General features: G+C 45.4%; 1 long non-coding RNA gene across 1 annotated transcript in view; it reads right to left on the bottom strand.

The window, feature by feature from the left end:
• Positions 1-1,391: 1,391 nt before the first annotated feature.
• The window catches only part of LOC147099974 (uncharacterized), a 36,086-nt gene continuing 29,475 nt past the window's right edge, over positions 1,392-8,002 (bottom strand). The window contains exon 3 of the long non-coding RNA XR_015073790.1: positions 1,392-1,690. This is a non-coding gene — a long non-coding RNA (uncharacterized LOC147099974). The remainder of the gene's footprint in view (positions 1,691-8,002) is intronic.

Below are 8,002 nucleotides of genomic sequence, written 5' to 3'. Positions count from 1 at the left end.
TAATAACGGCTACAACTTTGGACAGGTCTGCGGGCCAACCCGGTGACTTCCGACCCCAGCAAAAGATACTCTGACTGGCTTGGTACATCACCTGCTGATCTGTTCAGCCATTGCAATAGCTCCTGGTGTAAGGGGAGACCCAGAATACTTGGGCTGCTCGAACTGGTTGAACACTGACTATGGAAATACTTGTGTTTGTATAGTGGTATATCACATCATACTTTACACTGAAGGCATTGTTCCCTCAACTATCCTGTTTTGGCCGAAAGGACAAGAAACACTGTTTAACTTTGTTTAATAGCCGAGCTATACTCACATGAAGGTATTTGTTTACCCTTGCAGTTGTCAAGGTGATGCTGTGGGTGTGACTAAGACTCCAGGTGGCCCTCAATACTGCAGCCAGTAATCCTTAAGCTCACTAACAGCACCAAAGGAAGACAGCCGCGGCAACCTTTACATGGCTATATCTGCGGTTAAATCAAACTCAAGGCCAATTTATTTTAATAGTTTGTAAAGCGCTTTACGACTTAATAAAGAAAATTATAGCCAGCCACGTGGGGCTGGAAATTCGGTATCGCCCCAATTGGGGCGCCAACTTTTGAGAAGTTGGAAGTTTAGCGCCAGGCGCTAATCAATCTCGCTGCCCGCTAAATTCAGTCTCAGCGCTCAAAGAATCCAGGGGAGTACAAAATCAGCCGTTAATGGCATAGGTAAGTGGCGTTAGGCTCCAAGCGATAACGAATATGAGGTGTTGTGTAATCAGGAGTGAGCACTGGCACAGTCGCCTTCCAGCCATTAAAGGGGAGGGTCACTGGAGTCTGCACACCAGTCCCCAATGATTCGGGGAGTAGAGTACGGCGATATGCTGTGGGATGAAATGCTTTGATGGCCCACAACACTCCGGGGACTAAGCAGCCTTTATTTGGCTGCAGATACATCCTGCGCTCTCTGCCACTCATAACTGACCGCTGGAACGGAAGTTCCTTGACAGCTGTGGGGCATCCCTTTAAGTAGCACCCATCAGCCGCCAGCCAGCTGGCTGGTTCACGCCTCCGCTCCCTGGCGTTGTCGGCGCGAGGTGGTAAGGTGGGGGGCGCTACTGAAGTTTGCAGATCAGGCGCCCAGCGAGTGTTGCACGCTCGCTGACGTCACAATCTGCATGGCAAAAGGTGCCAAGGTGCTAACTGTTATAATTTGCCATTGCGGCGGGGGATTCGCCCTGTCCCGGCGTTACTGCCTGAGCGCCCCGTTAGTGTCCCCGCCAGGCACTAACTGGGGGCACTAACATGCCGAATTTCTTCCCCCATATCTTTAAATGCTGCAGCAAGGCTTCTGATAATCAATATTAGGATAGATGTTTTTTTAAAGAGATTCAGTCTATCAAAGTTTAAGAAGTACTTTAATTAATTCCGATGCTTCAGTGGGTTATCTGATGTGGTCCCGAATCCTTCTGACCAGACAGGCCCCAGCTTCGATCACAGGCCTGTACTCAGTGTGCTGATCTCAGAAAGTGGGTGCTGCAATTGGGCTCACTGCCTCGGGGGTGGGGGGGGGAAATCAGCCAGGATTCCTGTTCCTCATCCTCTCGCCCACGTTTAAATTCGCTTGCTGACACCCACTGCCTGGGTTCACCCAACAACAGCCAGTCGGGTGAGATAGCGAAAGGAAGCTGACGGCAGTTTGGCTTTACCTCAACAAGGAGAGAAGAGGAGAAAATTAAAACAATAAAAAATAGCAACATAGGAACAGGAGTAGGCCATTCAGCACCTCGAACCTGTTCCGCCATTTAATTAGATCATGGCTAATCTGTACCTAAACTCCATTTAAATAATTTTTTGGCAAGCAATACTTAAAGTTTTTGATAATTGGAATGTGAAATTTAATGATTGGGTTAAACCAGTCAGTAAACGATGAATGAGATAACTGAGTTGTTATGATCACTTGCTCCTACCTTTCACGTGATCTTAATATAAATTACCTGAGATTCTGCTTCTTCCCTGGAGATACCAAACATTTTCAGGCCTGGTGTGAGAGGCTGTAAAGGAACTAAAAGGATTCTTCTCATTATGAGAATCTTTTGTGGCATCTTTCATTGTGCGATGTATGATTAATATTGCGGCCCTCTGCTCAAGACGTTATGCTTTCATTGCAACAATTACTTAGTTCTGCAAAAAGCCTGGAGCACTTTGAAGTTTTTCTTGAATATAAGAATGTTTAGAAACAGGAAAAGGCCACTAAGGCCCAACAAGCCCATCACCTTTTTAATAGATTTCAATCACATCTAAATCCCTTGTCACCACATCCTTCAATCCCCTCTCTCCCCCGACACACATCCAATTATCTCTTGAACCCATTTATACTGCCTGCTTCATTGTTCTTTCCTGGTAACTTATTGTAAAATCTTTGGGTGATAAAGTTCCCCCTGACGTCCTTTCATATTCCTAACTTCCTTATTTTTAAACTTCTGTCCCTGGGATTGAATCCTTCGCCACAGCGAACAATCCGCCTTGATAATTTGTGTCACAAGCTCTGGATGAAAATATCTATGCCTTGTACCAGTCTATTATGTTTCTTGAAAAAGCCTGATTATTTAATCAAGTGTTCCCTTAAAGAAGGGGTGGGAATACTCTCTGTTGGGACTTCTCGCTTCTCCAGCCCTGGGAAGGATCCACTGTAGGGGTAGTGGAGGCGAGACCATATGTACCAGAGACTTGGCGGAGGGGGGCGGGGGGGGCAATTTTAACCCAACCCAACCATCGGGAAACTGCCGAGATCAGGTTTAACGTTTGTTTTACACCCCGCCCGATCTTACTCTCCGTGAAAGTCAAGGAGAATAATATTGGGTGAGGTGTAAAACCAGCGTACCACCCAACCTGCGGACGAATTAGGGTCAAATTACTCCCTCTGTGTGTGATGTTTATACACATGCAATTTTTTTCCATTATTGGCAAACCCATGCTGTAGAATAAAGAAGGCAAAATCATCAGTGGCATATTTTCCATAAAATTAAGAGAGAGCCAGGAGTCACGTTCATTAGCTGAAGCTTGTGTGAGGTTTTCATCCTGCTTTTGGTTCATTATTAGTTTTTGGAGGAATGTGAGAGTCTTGTGTCGGTGCCTTAAAATTGGCAGAGAGGAATGCAGGCCTTGATCCAGTGACAGGCCAATTCATTTCCTATTGAACCCTGTAACCTTCCAGTTCTGAGCTTGAGTACTGGTTCTGCCTCTTTCAACCCCCTTTTACCTCACAAGGAGCATCCTCAGAGCTCCTGAAGCCTGCAGTTCGATTCCCTGACAATAACGTGAGGGGTGGTCCTCCTTTATAGTTACGAATGGGATCGCGGCAGTGTAATTAGCCAGGTCATAATTGAAAGCAGAGGAATAGAAGTAAGCTGACAGGGCCCTCGTTTAGTGAACAAAAAAATACATATTCATGTGCTTTTGTGGCTTAGAAATTGCTTTTCCTTGTGTTTTTTTTTTAAAGACTGCTGCATTCCTTCAGGCTTCCGTGGAAGCTCCTATGAAGCTATTGTTGGTTTTATAAGAAAGTTCCAGTGTTGAAATAATTGGTGCCATTTCACCTCTAAGAAGGAAAGTGAAGCTCCATTTACTCTTCCTGTCTGTCTGGTACCTTTGCTTTTCATCCCAATGCTTTGTCCCTTTATTTTCTTCTCCAGGAAGCTCAGGCCTAAGGAATAGCATTTCTGTGGCACGTTCACAGTGACCAGGACACCATACCAGTGGAGAGCTCATTAAAATCAGCTAGTAAAAATGCAGCATTTAACCCCACGTTTACTGAACAGCTCTTTGTTCCAGTTTAGCCTGAACTCTGGTTTTGTTTGACATTCGCTTTCTTTTTTTTCCCATACTTTTTTCTCTCTCTTTCTTTCTCCTCCACTCCTCTCCTGGAGCCGGTGGCAACTCACCGTGGGTTTGCTGCCGTGGGCATCATTCCTTGCCGAGTGTATTCCTCTGGCAGTGAGTCTGGACATATGAACGATGACGGACAGGTAAAGACCCTCTGGTCCATCAAGCCTGTCCCACACAATTGTGATACCTTGTGGATCACAATATATACACTCCCCACCCCGCCTGAAACCATGTGATCTCCTGGGAGAGGCCAAAAAACAGATTTAAAAAACCCAGGCCAATTTGGGGGAAATAGATCTGGGAAATTCCACTCCGACCCATCTCAGCGATCAAAACTAGTCCAGGAGATCGCTCTGGCCCTGAGTTCCCTGCAGTACCTACCTTCTACATTACAACAGCGACTACACTTCAAAAAGTATTTCATGGGCTGCAAGCGCTTTGGGATGTCCAGTGGTCGTAAAAGGTGCTATATAAATGCAAGTCTTTGTTTCTTTCTTATCTTTCTTCTGTAAGAGGTGATCTATGCCCCAGCCAGAAACAGGTCCAGCTCTTCCTTGAAGGAATTCAGCGAATCAGCATCCATCACACGAGACGGCAGCCTGTTCCGGAGGTCCTCTATTCTCTTGGAAAAGGACCACCTCCTGACATCTAACCTAGATCTGAACTTATACCACTTAAATTTGTGACCGCTGGTCCTCCCTAACCTATTTATTTGGAACAAACTGTCAACTGGAACACAATCTATTCCCTTCATCATCTTATAAATTTCAATCAGATCACCTCTAAGTCTACATGTCTCTAAAGTATAGTGTCCCAACTCTTTTAGCCTATCTTGATAACTAAGATGCTTTAAACTGGCAATTAGTCTAGTGGCTCCTCCTCTTTACCTTTTCCAAAGCCTCAATATCACCCACCATGTCAGGAGATCAAAACTGGGCACAGTATTCCAAGTGTGGCCCGACTAAGTTCTTGTACAAGGACAAAATAGTATGCCTCGCCTTGCCTCAGATCATAACCTCGGCCCCTATTACTTTTTTACTTATAATTTTTTCCACCCCTTTGTTTTGGGTCCTCCTTTCCACCCCCCCCCCCACCTTTCCTTTTGTTTCTCTCTCCCACCTGGCAGCTATCTCTTACCTGCCAGTACACTTCACACCTAATCTCAGCTGCCTTTTGTCTCCACGGGCCTATTACCATCTCGGTCTGGCTTCGAATACCTTTTATTGTCTCTTTTGTTCGATCGCAGCCTTGCCTTCAATCTATTTTATTTTCTTTCCAGTTTTGAAGAAGGGTTTCGACCCGAAACGTCAGCTCAAATTTCTCTCCACGGATGTTGCCTGACCTGCTGAGTTTTTCCAGCATTTTCTGTTGTTATTTTGGATTTCCAGCATCTGCAGTATTTTGCTATCTTACTTTTTTAAAGATGTATGCACTAGAATGCCCAAATCGCTTTCTATCTCCAACTTCTTTAATGCTTTTCCCTGAAGGGTGTATGAATATTGAGCACGTGCCCTGCCCACATGCGTAACACTGCACTTATCCGAATTAAACATCATTTGACAGTAAGCGTTAGCAGGCTATTTGACTGGGAGGCTTGGCAGCCCGTCTTAGTCCTGTTCTCATCCAACATGCACCTTCCAGCTGGGGGTGTCACTGGTTAGCGATCAGCAGCAAGACTTCTGGTGGGGCATTTAGTTTTGAGTTACTGTGGGGAGCGGGGCGATTGAAGGTAAAACGGGCGACACGAGGTCCAAGTTCTATCCCAAAGGTTTTCTCTGCAGTTACCAAACTGGGCTCCATTGTTAGCTGCATATAGGCTTTGTAGGACCTATATTGGCTCTCGGCCTTGATTTTAAAATTCTTATCCTTGTTTTCAAATCCCTCCATGGCCTTGCCCTCCCTATCTCTGTAACCTCCTCCAGCCCTGCAACCCTCCGAGATCTCTGCGCTCCTCCAATTCTGGCCTCTTGCGCATCCCCGATTTCCATCACTCCACCATTGATGGCCGTGCCTTCAGCTGCCTGGGCCCTGAGCTCTGGAATTCCCTCCCTAAATCTCTCCACCCATCTACCTCTCTCTCCTCCTTTAAGACAGACGCTCGTTCAAACCTACCTCTTTGACCAAGCTTTTGGCTAACACTCCTAATATCTCCTTATGTGGCTCGGTGTCAAATTTTGTTTGATAACGCTCTTGTGAAGTGCCTTGGGACGTTTCACTACATTAAAGACGCTATATAAATGCAAGTTGTTGTTGTTACTGGCGGTGACAAGTTGTGCAAGCTTTCTTGAGCGTGCCCAATCTTGTACCAACTCTTTCAGCTACCTTCACTACTCATTTGTCCCAGTCTAAATCAAGTGTGGTTACATAGAAACATAGAAGATAGGAGCAGTAGGCCATTCGGCCCCTCGAGCCTGTTCCGCCATTCAATGCGATCATGGCTGATCATCCAAATTCAGTACCCTGTCCCTGCCTTCTCCCCATATCCCTTGATCCCTTGAGCCTTAAGAAATATATCCAACTCCTTCTTGAATATATTTAATGAATTGGCCTCTACTGCCTTCTGTGGTAGAGAATTCCATAGGTTCACCACTCTCTGGGTGAAGAAATTCCTCCTCATTTCTGTCCTAAATGGCTTACCTCTTATCCTTAGACTGTGACCCCTGATTCTGGACTCCCCGACCATCGGGAACATCCTTCCTGCATCTTACCAAAATAAGCAGTTCCATTTTTGGAACTGAAAGGATTTGAAACCCTGAACGAGTAGAGGTGGATGACCAATGCTACAGTCACTACTATGTGACAGTTATTGGTTTGGCCTTCCCAGCATTAGAAATAATAAAGCCATTTTTCCACTTACTGTCCAATTCTGTTTAAACCTGCTTGTTATCATTGAGAGGGTTGCCATGAATCTTTTCCCCCAGATCACAAACCCCAATTGATCCATATCTCACTTTATTGCCCATATCTGAGGCCTTTATTAAATTCTATATTGATAATAAATAGATTGAAACCCTGCCGTGTGATATTAGTAATGATCATCTTCACATATTTGTATGAAATTTTAACCAGGACGTTACTATAATCCCATAACAGGATTTCAACCCGGAAGAGCCCACATTTATTGGCCCAGAAATTCGGGTCGGAGGCTTCCCGCGGGTGTAAGCCCCCGACCTGCACTTACCTAGCGCGCCGGCCGTTGTGCTGTGAGCCCGTGTGGGATTCCGATCCTGGGCCTGCTCCAACTGCCGGCGCGCAGTGCTTGCATATCCCAGGGGCGCAGTTAGTTCGATGCGTCCCCTGGGGTCACGTGGGCCATGGGGAGCCAATCGGAGCAGGGAATGCTTCATTCATAAGTTTGACAGGAAGGGCTGTCAAACTTATAAATACTATAAGCCCCAAAATATCACTAAATCTTCAAATAAATTTTTAAAAAACATCACATTTTTAAAATAAACTATAAATTACATGAAATAACTATCTTAAACAATAATTTAACTTTTTGAAAAAAATAATTTTATTTTCTAACGGGGCTAAATATAAACTTACCTTTCTTTAAAGTATTTAAAAATAATAAACCTGTGGAAAAAATGTTTTAATTTTAATTAATTCACCACTTACCTTGTAAAAAGCAGGCCTTGTGACTGCTTTTTACATGTCTAACTTCTGGAGACACCCTCCCGGAGAAACCTGGAAAAAAAATGTAAGTTCGATGCGCACGCGCTGCCTCTCCTGCGCACGCGTTCGACCTTTCAACCCCTTCTTTCAGGGGAACAGAAGTGCCGGTTTCCCACGCTTGCGCAGTGCATGCAGGAAACCGGCACTTCCATTGGGCTTACGGGTGAGTACCCCGTGCGTACTCACCCGTGGAAACCCGAATTTCTGGGCCATTGAGTTTTTCCCCGCTTGACTTAACCAAGTTTGTCCTTTTAAGTGTCAGCTGTGGCTCAGTTGGTAGCACACCTGCCTCTGAGTCAGAAGGTTGTGGGTTCTAAGTCCCACTCCAGGGAGTTGAGCACATAAAGCTAGGCTGACACTCCAGTGCAGTGCTGAGAGAATGCTGCACTGCCGGAGGTGCTGTCTTTCAGCTAAGATGTTAAACTGAGGCCCCATCTGCCCTCTCAGGAGATTGTAAA

Source organism: Somniosus microcephalus, chromosome 27 (genome assembly GCF_052327205.1).
Source record: "Somniosus microcephalus isolate GS21.2 chromosome 27, FLI_Smic_1.0, whole genome shotgun sequence".
Taxonomy (NCBI): domain Eukaryota; kingdom Metazoa; phylum Chordata; class Chondrichthyes; order Squaliformes; family Somniosidae; genus Somniosus; species Somniosus microcephalus.
This window is presented reverse-complemented; position numbering and strand designations above follow the sequence as displayed.